Genomic DNA, 14,421 nt, shown 5'->3' with positions numbered 1-14,421 from the left:
GTCCTGGGATCGAGTCCCGCGTCAGGCTCCCTGCATGGAGCCTGCTTCTTCCTCTGCCTGTGTCTCTGCCTCTCTCTCTCTCTCTTTCTCTATGTCTATCATGAATAAATAAATAAAATCTTTAAAAAAAAAAAAAAGAAACAGGCAATCTTGACAAGGTGGGCGCCTCTAACCCCCCAGTCAGAGCCATAGGCCGATGGGTGGAAAGGGCAGCGCTTTGGATAAATGGACTATCAGGGAGCGAGGTAGAAATTTCACTCACCCATCAGGCTGGACGTCCACACTGTTTAGCTTTCAGAAGCTGAGACGTCGCCTCCTCCCTCCCCAGCACCACTAACAAGGCAAATGCCAGGCAGCCGCCCCACGTCGCTCCCACGGACCGAGGAGCCCCATTTGTCTCCAGGCATGAGAATCCGCATCACCATCACTCAACGGAGCTGAGAGCCGCACACAGGAGGCGCTGACCCCAGGGCACGGGCCCCGGGGACCCAAGTGTCAACCCCAGGCACGAACAGCTGTTCCAGCCAGAGGATCCTTCAACTCTGCAATTCCTCTCTCCCTCTCCCTCTGTCTCTCTGTTTTGTTTTCTTGAAACCCTTGTACTTCTTAGACCAGCCAAAACCAAGGGCAGAGAGAAAGGCACATGGTGACCACACCGCTGCATGACAGGCTGTAGGGAGGCTGGTGACCTCGAGGGGAGAGCAAGCGAATCACAGGTGCGTCCGTGGCTCTGATCGCCACCGGGCCCCGGATTTCGCTCCATGCTGCAAGTCAGGCTGGCCTACAGAGAGCTGGTCTGCAGCTGGCCTCGGATCACACCTCTCTCCACGGTCAGGTTTCAGGGGTGCGGTGACTGGAGCAGGCACCTGGGGCACCCCGTCCCTTCGCCCCGGCCAGCTCATCGGCTGTGGTGTCCGGCAGGTTCATGCCTGCCAGTTTCAGGAAAACCCTGCTTGCTGCTTCTCACTCCCAGGACCCAACTCTCCCTACCTTTTCTCTAAGAAAGAAAATGTCTGGCTTTAGGGCAGCCTGGGTGGCTCAGCGGTTTAGTGCTGCCTTTGGCCCAGGGCGTGATCCTGGAGACCCCGGATCGAGTCCCACGTCGGGCTCCTCTGCCTGTGTCTCTGCCTCTCTCTCTATGTCTCTCATGAATACATAAAATCTTTAAAAAGAAAAGAAAGGTCTGGTTTTAGCCAGCCTGACAAACTTCATCGCTTTCTCACTTCACCAGACAAGCAAGGAGGAAACTTTTGTTGTGTACTCTATATCCTGCAATGCAAAATTCCAGGCCAGTCTGGCTATATGACTGAAATGGGATATCCATTCAAAACCTGCTCTTGGCTTCTATCACTGAACACATTTAAAAGGAGAAGTCAAAGAAATGAGAAATGCAATATCAACCATGTCCCCCTAAAGCATCAACCTGTCTCCCCTAAAATGGTCCCTTGTAGCTTGCAGTGAACAGAACAAGTCTCTAACTGTAAAATATTTTATATCCCATCCTAGGAAACTAGAGCTCTAGGAACCCAGGCTATTCACATTTGCTGACGTGAAGGAAAAATCTGTTATGGACTCACCACCAAAAATAACCACGACTTTCCCCTTTTCTGTGGTGATAAGTTTCTTTAATCTACTGATACTTAACTCAAAGGGATATGAAAAGCACAGCTGCAATGTCCTTGGAAAACATCACATTAAAATTGACTAGTTTCAGTAGAAAGGAGAATTGAAACACTCCAAAATCAAGTGAACATCTAGTAAATTCCTCAGTGATTGTAAAGTCATGGCAGGCTTTATCAGTAATATTGAGAATCCTTTTATTACCCATATCTCTTTTCGTTGACCTAAAACACCCACCATTCTTAATGGAGCTTTTTTTTTCCTTTCAAAGAAAAAACATATTTGAAAATAAAATGTCATATACTACTTACAATAGAGTCTTTGAAAGGCTCTGAGATATTCTTCAAGATTATGGAATTAATGTTAATTTATTTAGGTTACTAATAGCATGGTAGATATGGGGTTTTTTTTAAAGCATTAATCTTTTGGAGACACGTACCAAAATATTTATAGGTGAAATAATATGATGTCTGGGTTTGCTCCAAAATAATCTGGGTGGGAGAGTCAGGAAAAATATAGATGAAACAAGGTGAGCCATAAACTGAAAATTGTTGAGGCTGGCTACTGGGTTTGTGGGTTTAGGCTCTCCACCTATGTACACATTAGAAATTGTGCACAACAAAAAGAAAAAAAAGTAACAGCGATATAAAATGGTCTGAGTTTTATTAATCTCCAACAATATCATGCATTCCCTGGGAAACATTCCTCCCAATTCCGGACTGAGGTGGAAAAATATCACTAAATCCTATCTGGAAATAAGCGACAGAAAATTCTGGAGTAGAAGTCAGGAAACGGGTTGTAGCCTGGGTTTTGCCATTTGCGGGCTCTGTGACCTTGAGCCCATCTCTTGACTCCTGTTTGTTGCTTCATTTCCAAGACAAATGGGTCAAACCAAAAGTTTTCCAAGGTCTTTTCCAGCTATAAGATTCTATGAAATTCGAAGCCCACTTAAAAATAAGCAGCGAAATATGTCAGACAAGCAGTTTCAAGTACAACCCAGGCACAATAAATCCCAACAGCTGCTAAAACTCTACAGTACATGTGCTCAACGACAGACACTAAGCATTCAACCTAAATGTTGGAAGAAAGACATTTTCTGACGTTGACCAAAGTCTTGGCTTTGTTCCTCTTTATGCAGCCAGAAGTATACTCCAGAATCCAGATAGAATGAAGTGATAGAATTTAATTGAATTAGGTTTTGCTGAACTCTTGCAATATCCCAGGATTAACTGACCCGCTGGGACATGAGAAAGAGTTTTATGTCTGGGAAATGCCCTGTTTTCTCTTTTATAATTGCTTTAAAAAAGTGGGAGCCCAGCACTCAGGAACCCATAAAGATCAATGTGTATGCAGAGTAAAAGGGTCAATGAACAGAAACCTCCATATACAGAAAAACACGGGGTCTGACTCGGATCAAGGGAGTAACATTTCATCTCAGGGATTCAGTTTCCCAAATTCCATTTGGGGAGTCCTCATAAAGAAAGAACAGGCCGGGATCTGTTTTAGAACAAACATTTCCACTGTAATTTTTCAGAACGGTGAGTTGGGTATTTATGTACATTAGAGCTGAAGCCCTACTATCTGTTCCTTACCCATACTTGTCACATAGCACTGTCGGTCACAAAGCATACTACGGAATGGTACATTAGCCGGGGCCCTCATCACATGCCCTTAATTCAGTTCTAGGTCAGTTCAAGTTCAAAGCAGTTGAAATAAGGTATTCTAAAGTTACTGGTTCAAGTTAGTTCTACCGCTAGAATGGAGGGTGCCTAAAGATGTCTCCATCAGAAATAATTCTGGTCGTTATTTGCCAGTGTTATGAAGCCACACAGATGGTGGCTCACATGCCACACGGAATGAAGTCAGACGGAAATTTTAAACCAGAGTATAAAACAGGCTTGAGTAGAAATGGAAATAGCATGATGAAGCATAGAAATATTACTCTTTCTGTGCATTTCTGCCCCCCCAAAAAAATTACCTTGTATATAGAGATTTCAATACTTTCATCAGGTTTTTCTATGTGCCCTAGGCAACAAATTCCCATTGAAATCTCGTTTTCAAAAATGACAGTATCAATCTGATACTTAACAAATATCTGAGAGCCAAAGATGGACCATAGTGACATCCTTTTAATGGACTTACCCAGCCTTTTCTTGTTCTCCACGACTGAGCCAGAGATTTCCTCTCCCTCTTGATACCTGAGGTTGTACTTCTTTCCTGGACAATCTCTGAGCTTATAGGTAACTTTAGCAGTCCTTGGAACTCAGACAATATGCTTTAGTGTCATTGAAGACAAGAAGGATCTTGAAGGGACCTGCACCACCAACAGTGTCTTTTTGTCATCTGTAGAGAATGTTTTCACCTCCATTCTTTCACTTGGTATCTGAAGCATGAATCATCCAACCAATGAACAAAGAATAATTGTAATTGCTATACATAGTATTCTAAATTTTTTTAAAAAATCCAACAATAACATATATTCCTTGAAAAAAATTTTCTCTTCCATGTTTTTACACAGATTTTTAAAAAGTCACTAATCCTGTTCAGAAATGAGTTCCCAGTCAAATTTATTACCCTACGGTGTTCTTCATCTTTTGGAGGTAAGATCCCAACATTTCACGCTTTGATTGGTCAAATTTTAAAATAAGAGGAAAATAATGATCAGAGATGTCGTCCAATTCTTCTGCCTTCTCATACACAATCTTTTTAAATCCCTCTTCTTTCCACCTTGTCTTTAGCAGCACAGACCTCAACTTAATTCTAACCTAACCATTTCCGTTTTATTTTCTCCATTTTCCTGGCCCCCAGAAACACTTTTTCTGGTCATATTTAATGTAGATGACAAAATTCTCTTTATTCCTGATCTGGCCACAATATTCTCTTTTTAAAATGCTAACTGGCTCAGTCAGTAAAGCACATGACTCTTGACCTCGGGATTTTGAGTTTGAGCCCCATGGTGGGTGTAGAGATCACTTAAAAATAAAAAAATAAAAATGAAAAAAATAAAAAATTCTAATGGTATGTTTCAATTCCACTGCAAAATGATGCACAATGTTTGGTTCTCCTTGTTAAGACTTTTGGCTCATTTGGTTGGTTTGTTGGTTGACTGGATTCATTAGAATAGAATCAAATAGTCTGATAACTGAAAAAGAGGACTTATTTTATTTTATTTTATTTTATTTTATATTTTATTTAAGATAGCTTTTAAAGTCATCTTCTCCTACACCTACACTGTGGTGAGGCATGAACGTTTTTCCCAAGGCCTGCAGCTAGCTGACAGCACACAGTAGGACTAGCCCCACGTCCCTGACTTGGGAGTCATTGCTGTTTGCCACATGATACGTGCTACCACTTTTCCATAGCCATCTCCACTCTTCTCAAGTAGAACTGATTCCTGTTCTATATCTCATCATCCCCTAAGCCTCCTAAGAAGCCGGCCATACACCTAAGACAGTTCCTGCTCACCTCTCCCTGGATGCAGCAGCAGCAAACCAACTACACCACTTGTACCTCCTGAAACTGCTCCCAAAATTCCCCCACGAAGATAACATATATCTTGGTTCACGAATGTTGCCATGAGAAATGCTGTACTTGAGATGTATCTCGCTTTCACTTATGGCTACACAAGCCTTACTGACATAGTTGCAATTAGAAGAGAAAACCACTACAGCCTGTTATCCAGCCACTTTCTGAATTCATGCAAGACGTATAAGAGTTCGTGAAACCACACTGAAGTTCTGTGCCTCCCTCCACAGCATGCTTCTGTGCAGTTTTTATTCAGTGGAAACACTGTACAATACATCCACCTTTGGCGTATTGGCTGAGAGTAAGAAGGTGTGTGAATGGTGTGTGCAGCGCCGGTGTAGGTGGGGAAGGCAGGGGTGGTGAGAGGCAGGGGGGACAGCAACTATTTTAGGGGGATCCCTTGGCCAAAGAGTCAATGGAAGCTGGGCTAAGCCTGCTTGACGTCATTGCAACTAATTTATACCAACGCCCCCCCTTGCAGATATACACCCTACAAACACTGAAATAACAACACAGAGAAGATAGTTTAAGAGAGATTTATGGCTTTTTATCTTTTATGGAAACAGGCTGTGAGCACATGAGACTGATTTGTAAGTGCCAAGTCCTTCCATTACTCTATTTTTTTTTTTTAATGACAGACCCCACTGTGCAGATTTCAACATAGTTTAGGACTAAAAAAAAAAAAAAAAAAAAAAAAAAATCTATCAATGAGTAAAGAACAATTCCAGAGAGTGGAGTTTTCACTGTAACTCTTTGGGAAAAAGAAAAATAAAGCAAAACAAAAAAAGTGTGGCTTGCCCCTCGTGGGCTCTACTTTGTGTTCCTAATCTCAATACAAAGGTTAGGATTAAAAGCACTGGCATTAAAATAGCCTTCCGTTTCTGCTTTGAAGCCTAATGATGACAACTGTTAAAATCTTTGACAACTTTCATGAAGGCAGAGGCCTTCAAAATCCTTTGAAATGTTAAATGACAAAGTGAAGAGGTCTTTATGGGGGAAACTTTTTCATAAAAGGTGCACAAACCACATGCTTTTTAAATTCGCACTCATTCAGTTTTTTTCCAACACCAAAACTGCATCTATGTTGTACATTTGCTATTGTCTGCAATTCTCATTCAAAAGTCAAAATCAGGAACCAACTTCTCGGATCAAATACGTACAGGAAACAACTGTTAAAATACAATAATTGGTCCTTATGAAGTGACAAATATTTCCTATCTTGGAGCTGCTCTCACTTTTTATTGTCCATCAAAGATCTAAGAAACAGTCTTTCCCAAAAACAAAAGAATAAAGTACAAGGAATCAGTGTGAAGTAGCATCCTAAGGCCTGCATTGTAGTCTTACTCATCCCTTGAAATTCTGCAGGGGGCACCATTAGCAGGCAGGGTCACTGAATCTGAAAATGTCTTCAGCAAGGCCAGGCCAAGGCAAAGCTACAGAAAAGAAGCCTGAACTAGACAGCTCTCTGGGCATCCAGCTCTTCTGGGGACTTATCACTCCTCTCTCCTCCTACCACGTGGCACTGGATGGTTTCTTAAGCTTTTCTACAACTCTGGTTTCCTCAACTAAAACATTCAAGTTGATCTTGCCTCAAAATACTGTTGTCAGGACCTAATAAGATAAATTATGGGAAAGGGTTAATAAGCACAATGTGGCATCGGGTAGGCGCTTAGAATTCTTAGTAAAATGAAAACACCCACATATATACACACAAAACCTCCATCCTCAACCAGAAGCTTCCACACATCCCACCCTGCTGCCCAGAGAATTTAAAACATCAGAACCAAAGTCACAAGCCTTATTTTCTCCTTTCATCAAAGCTAATTTTCATACATTTGACTCATTCATTCTGCCCATCGGTGAATTAATCTAAAGACTGGATTCATGTCAATATATCAGTGAGTGTTCATGCTTTCTCCTACTCTGAAATATTTTCAGCAAGACCTTTCCCAAAATGATGTTCTAGTCTACCATTTCTCCAACTGCTTTGTTTGGGGTCCCTATAGTCTGGGGTAGGGGGTCTGAGACTCTTTATTTCTCTCAGGCTCCCAGGACCGGAGTTGGTCCTGATCCATGGACCATTTTTTGAGTGACAGGATTCTAGTTCAGGGTAATAAGGATCGAAGACCCATTGAATTTTGAGCTACAAAGAACTTCAAGATTGTTTTTTATCCCAAAGATAGAAAACTGTAAAAAATTCAGGTCACACATAAGTGGGGGTTGGGTTTTATTTTTTTATTTTTTATTTTTTGATCCTCCTACTGTTTTCAGAAACTGGGGAATTTTTACTGATTTACAGCATGAAAAAAAAAATCCAAAGATACCATAACACAAGGCCTTTATTCTTGAGTGGCAATAACCACTGAGTAATGGCCCAAGGGATGGACCACATGCTCTCCAGGACCACACGCCATGGTCCTCTCCAACACAGAGGCCAAACGTCAGTGACTATGGATCATCATACACACACTATTGTAAACTTTTCTCACACCAGAGATATATTTCTCAATTCCCAAGTCCCAGTGTTACTGAGGGGGCCGCATGTTCTCCGAAATGGCAGACAAGAACGTCTACTTGGCTGACTTCACTCATTTATATTACCTACCTGGCAACCCCTGATCCGCTCCTCTCTATAGACAAGAAAGTGGAAGGCACAGCAGTTAAGCGACTCAGCTCAGGCCACAGCTGGTCAGTCCCCCACTGGACGCTGAGAATTACTAACAGCTGGGCGGGCAGACTTTGTGCAGGTGGGGCCTTTTAGCACCTCTCAAATCACTTCACGTTGGCAACCTCTCCTCCTCATCCCAGGCTTAGTGTGACTAACTACTTTCATTTTTTAAAAATCTCCTCTCTGGTGGAACTCCGTTTCTAGATATTAATACTATAAACAAAGAACACCAGGAAGCCTATTCATCATCCACTTACCGGTCAGAGCCAACCAGGTAGGTTGCCGAGCCAAAGCTGGCATTTCCCCCATGGAAACAAAGCCCAGACTTCCTAGACCTGCTGCACACTCTCTGGAAGGACCGCAAGCATGGCCTTTGCAGGCATGTTTGGGAGGCTGCCAAGAGCTTGGGGCCTGGCCAAGTCGGGGGTAATGACTCTGACTGCTTGGAGTCTCCCCTTAATGTTCAAATTATAGACATGGTCTCTGTCAAAGAAGTGTGTGTATCAGGGACAGAGTTCAGATGTCCCCAGGAAACAGAACTGGCGTCAACAGGAGACCCGTGCCTCTTGGGGAGGACATAAGGTTCGTTCAAGGTGAGCATGGCAACACATTCCTGTAAAAAACCCTACCTTGCTTGGGGTCTCTAGGTCAATGCTATATAAAGTGTTGATGTGAAACTAAAATAAGCAAAACCCCATCATTCTCAAGAGCCAGGTTTTAAGGAGACCTTCTCTGCATCATTTGATAAAACACATCCCACCACTCATGTGTCTCAGAGAGCTTTGCAGAGGCACCAACTATTGTGGTGTGGAAGGTGGAGGAAGAGCAGCCTGGCTTCCCAGGGTTGCTGGCTCTCATGGCTTGTGAGAGAGAACTCTCCAGGTAACATAGCCCCATGGTTGGCACTCCCAGATCCTGCCCCCTAAAGGAGACCTGGCCTGGGCAGGGGCAGAGACCCCACCTAGAAAAGCAATTTGGCTAGGGGAAAGTGCTAGCAGCAAGAAGAAAACAGAATCATAATGCCTCTCCTTCCTGGCCCATCTCTAAAACACTGACCTTGGCACTCACCACTACCTTACTAGGCTTAAAGCCTGTAGGAAGCTGTAGGAAGGAGGGATGGGGTAAAGAAAGAGAAAGATAAAAAGAGCCTTGATGTTTTTAAGAGAGTAAGAACTAAAAGGACTGGACTTTAGTTTCTCCATAATCCCCACAGCCTCAAGCCCCCACTGATCGGCTTTGTTGGCCATGACTCGGGCAGGATGCTGGCCGGTGGGAGAGGTCGCAGAGAGCCCACCAAACATCCAAGGAATGGGAGCTCTGGAAATGGATGCAACTCTCTTCTTGAGTTTGCACACAAACCAAAGACATCCCACAACATGCAGATGTAACTTATACTGTCAACCCCTAAAATATATATATATATAGGTAGAGTCTCCGCATAAATAGGTGCACAGTTCTACAATCAAGAAAATAAATAGGAGTGGAGAGAGTTCTGTACAAATGCTTAAAATAATAAGTACATTTTAAAACCCTCCACAAAAAAAAAAGTTCATTAATAATCTTTAGTCTCCCAGAGACTAAATTTCCAGCATCCAGCTCTCTCTGCACACTTGGTCGACCCAAGTACATCTAAGCTCTGACTGCATGGCTCTCCCCTTCTCCAAGAGACAGTTAAAACAACAAAACAAAACAAAACAAAACTTGTTCAATGAGGACTGTGGGGAGGGCCGGGCCTAAAGAATTGAGTAGGACACTGACAGGCACATCGAAGGAAGAATGACCTGCAAAGGGGTCACTTCCACCAGGGCACCAAGACTCGCTCACAACGACACTGGTAAGAAATCAGCCCAACTGGAGTTGCAGCTCCAAGCGTGGGTTGGCTGCACCCATGGCATGTCGATTCCCTCCAAGTATCTGCAATCTGTTCCTCGCCATCTGCTAGGCTGTGGGTACAACCACGTCTGAGGCAGAACATCCTTTCTCCAAGAAAGACTGGAAGGACTGTCCACTCACTGCCTAGGAGCCACCAAGCAGAATGGTGTCAGGTGTCCGGCACCCATGGGAAAAAAAGGTGAGCCCCAGTGCAACCCCAAAAGGCATGTGCCTGGGTGCAGGGGACAGCAAGTCTGGAGAACAGGGCTCGTTCACCCTCCCCAGGCCAAGAAGAGGTTCTTTCAAGCTCACTGCTGAGCCCTGCAATGACGATCCTAGGAAGAAGGAGGCATCCAGGGGCAGGGTGGCCCTGGAGACTTCCACAGCTGCGACGCTGCATCACCGTGCAGCTTCCCTGGGAAACCTTTAGGAGAAGCACAGATAATAATGGGGATGAAACCAATTACATGCCTGATTGAAACTTCTCTCTTCCAAGAACTCAAAGCCCGTGTGTGTGCACACACTGTCTCACTACCCTTCCAGCATCACCTGTGAGAGAGCAGGGCTGGTGTGATTAGGCCCACTGTCTCCGTGAAAACACTCCCCAAATCCCAGTGTTTCAGAAGAAAGGGTGGCTCTGGGGTGTGTGATGATGTGCACACTTGTCCTTTAATAGTTGGGAAGGCAGTCTTCAACACTCTCCTAGGACTCTCAACAGGATGCTCAAGCAAATAAACCAATCCTCCGGGTCGTCGCACACGCACAAGGCGAAAACGTGGACACACAGATCAGGGTGTGCCCGCAGGATGTGACATGTAGGGGAAAGACTTAAGACCCCCTTGAGATGAAAAAATAAAGAGACGGCTTCTGAAAAAGAAGTAACACTTTCCAAATCGGGGAAAAAACATCCATAGCTCATACACAAGTCTCAGAACGTGACTTTCTGAACGTTTTGCATCTTAACAGTTGATTCCAGGGTTTTCATGGTTCTTCAAACTTTCGCTGGAAAGCAAACAACAGAACCACCACGAAGATGACTGACTAATCTCATTATAGCTGATCTGAATTCCAAAGTGTCAGATACGCAGATATTGCAGGGTGAGAATAGACAGGATTAAAAAAAAAATAAGCAGATGGTCAATGAGTTATGAGGACCAGAGCCATCAATTTATGTGGGTTTATCTTGTTTATTTACTCAGATTTTGGCAAAAGCGGTACCCTCACCCTAGCAACGGCTATATCATATGCTTCTTCGCTTACAACATACCCGGCTTCTAATTTTAAAAGCCACCACTTCACAATCTGCAAGAAGCTCCTTTTGTTATCAATGTGAAATATGCTATTTCAAGCCTCTGACACATAGCCTTTGTATTTCTCCCGTATGTTTAAATTTTTAAATGCTCCTGTGTTTTTTTAAGTACATATAATGTTTATACATATCCTACAATCTGTGACTCTTCTTTTAGAGGGTATGCTCCAACGCAATCCTGAACTGAAGGTATTTCTAATAAATAAGTCATCTTGAACAAGATCCAAACGGCTCCCCATGATGCCATGCTGTCTTGGTACAAGTTCTAGTTGATCCATATGATACCGCCTTTTAATTTTATTCTGCAACACTTCATATTACATTATTACATTAATATACCAGGTACAAATTTTCATCCTCGCAAAAATAACTAACTTGGATACATAAAATCCACTATCTTGCCATTATAAACCCATATTTCTGTAGTGAATTATAGCCGTACTTTTTTTTGTATTGAATGTTTCATAAGAAGAGCTCACGGTCTGTCAGAGAAATTTTCCAAACGATAACTTATTACATAAGGAATTCATTTTTTTCCCAAAAAGAACTGGGCCTGAGGTGGTAGTTACAAGGCAGAGTAATCACAAGCAGATGTAAAAATACTTGCACAAAGTAAAAAAATAATAATAATAAAATAAACTTCATATGCTTTGCTCCTTTAAAAAAAAATGTCAGATGTGGCAGGCAGTACGTTGGCCCTGATTGTCATTAATTGCCATTATTATGTGCTGCTGATGGCTCCTAATGGCACTATGTTTCTGAGCAATGGTTTTATATTATTTTTCTGGCACAAAAGCCTGTTCTACAAATACCACAATGTTCTCATACCAAAGCTAAAGTGACTAGGAGATTAAAAGCAATTAGTGTAATTTTACTCACTGGCATTAGCACTGAAAGTAGATCAGGATACACATTTTGCAAGGTTCAAAAACTTTTCCAAGTTTAGCAAGATTTGAAAACAGAGCAGGAAATGCCTATCAGAGGCACTAAAAAAAGACATGCCCTCTGAAGGGCAGCCAAGAAAAGGGCAAAGAATGTTTATCTGCTGAAGAGATTTCGTAGTTGTTATGGGGAGAGCGATAGTTGAAAAAATAAAATAAAATAAATAAATACAATTAAATAAAATAAAATAATAAAGACAAAAATCTGTGGGCACCACCAGAGCCACAGATCTAACCATAAGGTATAAAAGACACTGGCTCCTGTGTCAGGATCGCATCTCTCTTAAATCCAGCCAGGAATGGTGCCCACTGAACAGAGTAAGAGCCACTGTGGTGCCATATTGGTTAAGACAGATAAGAGAATCAAATAAATGGAAAGCTCACAAATAAATTCAGGTAATCATTAGGTAAGCCACGTATAACCAGCATCTGCACGATTTCTAGGTTTCCTAAATTTAAGTGAAAGAACAGAATCGTATAAGATCTCAAGTGAGAACATTTCTCCATTCAATAAGCTCCACAACCATGCTTGCTAAGGGACGTATAGCTGGAATTAATAAAAACTGTGAAATTAAGAATCCTCTTAGAAAATCCACTTGTATATTTTTTAAGAATACAGTTTTACCAACACACAAGGTTCTAGTAACCAGCACTCCCAACTCCCATGTATAGTAACTTTAAGACACTAAACCTGCTCAGTGTAACAACTGAAATTCATAATGATGATGCTGAAAGACCCAACGATGGCAATGCTCTGAGAATCCTAACAGGGTAAGCATTCAAAACTATTCAAAGAACAAGTTTTCATCTAAAGATTTGTATTATGAAACAGAGTTTACTCTGGTCCTTATAATTCGAATATGGACACAGGTGTTCTTTGACTCAAAATATATGAGCCACAATCTGTTATAGAATACATTATCTCAAGAAACAATATTTTCAGCGGTAATTCACGTCACAATCCAGAGCACAAAAGCCCAACATAATCCCTCATGTAGGCGAAATAACTACGAAGACTGTAAGAGTATTAAGGTACTACTTTGATGAGCTGGGCTCACCAAACCATCTGAACCATATGTGGCTCTGGAACTCTAATTCTAGCAAACTATCTATCCGTACTATAGTTTGGAGATACTATTACCATAATAGATATCACAGCTGCGCAAGGAACGAAATGGGTGTAAGTCTAAAAACCATTCTATTTTAAATGATTTTTCCCTTTGGAAATCTGAGTTCTGAGCTGCTTCAGATCAACTCAAAAACAAGGGATGCCTGGGTGGCTCAGAGGTTGAGCATCTGCCTTTGGGTCGGGGCATGATCCTGGAGTCCTGGGATCAAGTCCTGTATCAGGCTTCCTGCATGGAGCCCGCTTCTCCCTCTAGGTCTCTGCCTCCCTCTCTCTGTGTCTCTCATGAATAAATAAATAAAATCTAAAAAAAAAAAAACCTTCAAAAACAAATTTGGGGAAAGACCCACATGTCACCGTATGGACTACCTATTTAGAGTAGCCCCTTTGCTAATCAGAAGCCCATTCCTTGATCCTGCCATAATAAAGCCTGGAATGAACACATCCCAGACAAGAAGCAAGGAAAAGCAAACTGTCTCCAGGCTTTAATACTGAAAGGAATGATTTTTTAAATAGCTTCTCAATGTTTTCAAGTATAGGGGAACTTCCAAAGAATGGTCTCTTAAGTAGCCCTAAGTCGTCACTGGTTGTTTCTATTTCTACAATTATATAATCTAACAAGCCTTTCACACATCCTGCAAAGGCAATCCTAGTCCAGACTGCATCCTACATAATCACATTTAAAATTAGCAAAGCCAAAATTAATAAAGGTAAATTCTGAGCTAACAAATTAATAATGTGATAAACTGACAAGTCTCAGTATTCTGACGGTTAGGCCAAATTTCACCTTAACTGATTTAATCTAAGGAATGAAAACATTCTGTTTTCCAACTGTATAAATAGAGGGTATACAGGTACATTAATACAAATTACTTCCAATGAGAAAATCTAACTTAGCACATTGAAAAGGTGAAACATTACAGTTTCTAACCTTTCCTGGGATTCCTATGGCTACAGTAAAAAAAGAAATGCTTTAAGAACACCTGTTTCTACCCATCAATCTGGATGCACCACTGATGGCAGACATGGATCATGAATAGCTTTCTTTCTTTTTTTTTAAGATTTTTATTTATTTATTCATGAAAGACACAGAGAGAGAGAGAGAGGGAGGGAGAGAGAGGGGGAGAGAGAGAGAGAGAGAGAGAGAGAGAGAGAGAGGCAGAGACACAGGCAGAGAGAGAAGCAGGGTCCCTGCAGGGAACCTAATGCGGGACTCGATCCCGGGACTCCAGGATCATGCCCCGGGCCAAAGGTAGGCGCTCAACCGCTGAGCCACCCAGGGATCCCCACGTGAATAGCTTTCAATGATAAGCCAGTTTCTATCACTTAATGCCACTGACAGTATTATTACCTGGTGGTT

General features: G+C 42.2%; 1 protein-coding gene across 7 annotated transcripts in view; it reads right to left on the bottom strand.

Annotated features, from left to right (window-relative positions):
• STOX2 (storkhead box 2) overlaps positions 1-14,421 on the bottom strand; it is a 216,144-nt gene that overhangs the window by 131,856 nt on the left and 69,867 nt on the right. The gene's annotated exons all lie outside the window — the stretch shown is intronic.

This window comes from Vulpes lagopus, chromosome 4 (genome assembly GCF_018345385.1).
Source record: "Vulpes lagopus strain Blue_001 chromosome 4, ASM1834538v1, whole genome shotgun sequence".
NCBI classification, from domain to species: Eukaryota; Metazoa; Chordata; class Mammalia; order Carnivora; family Canidae; genus Vulpes; species Vulpes lagopus.
This window is presented reverse-complemented; position numbering and strand designations above follow the sequence as displayed.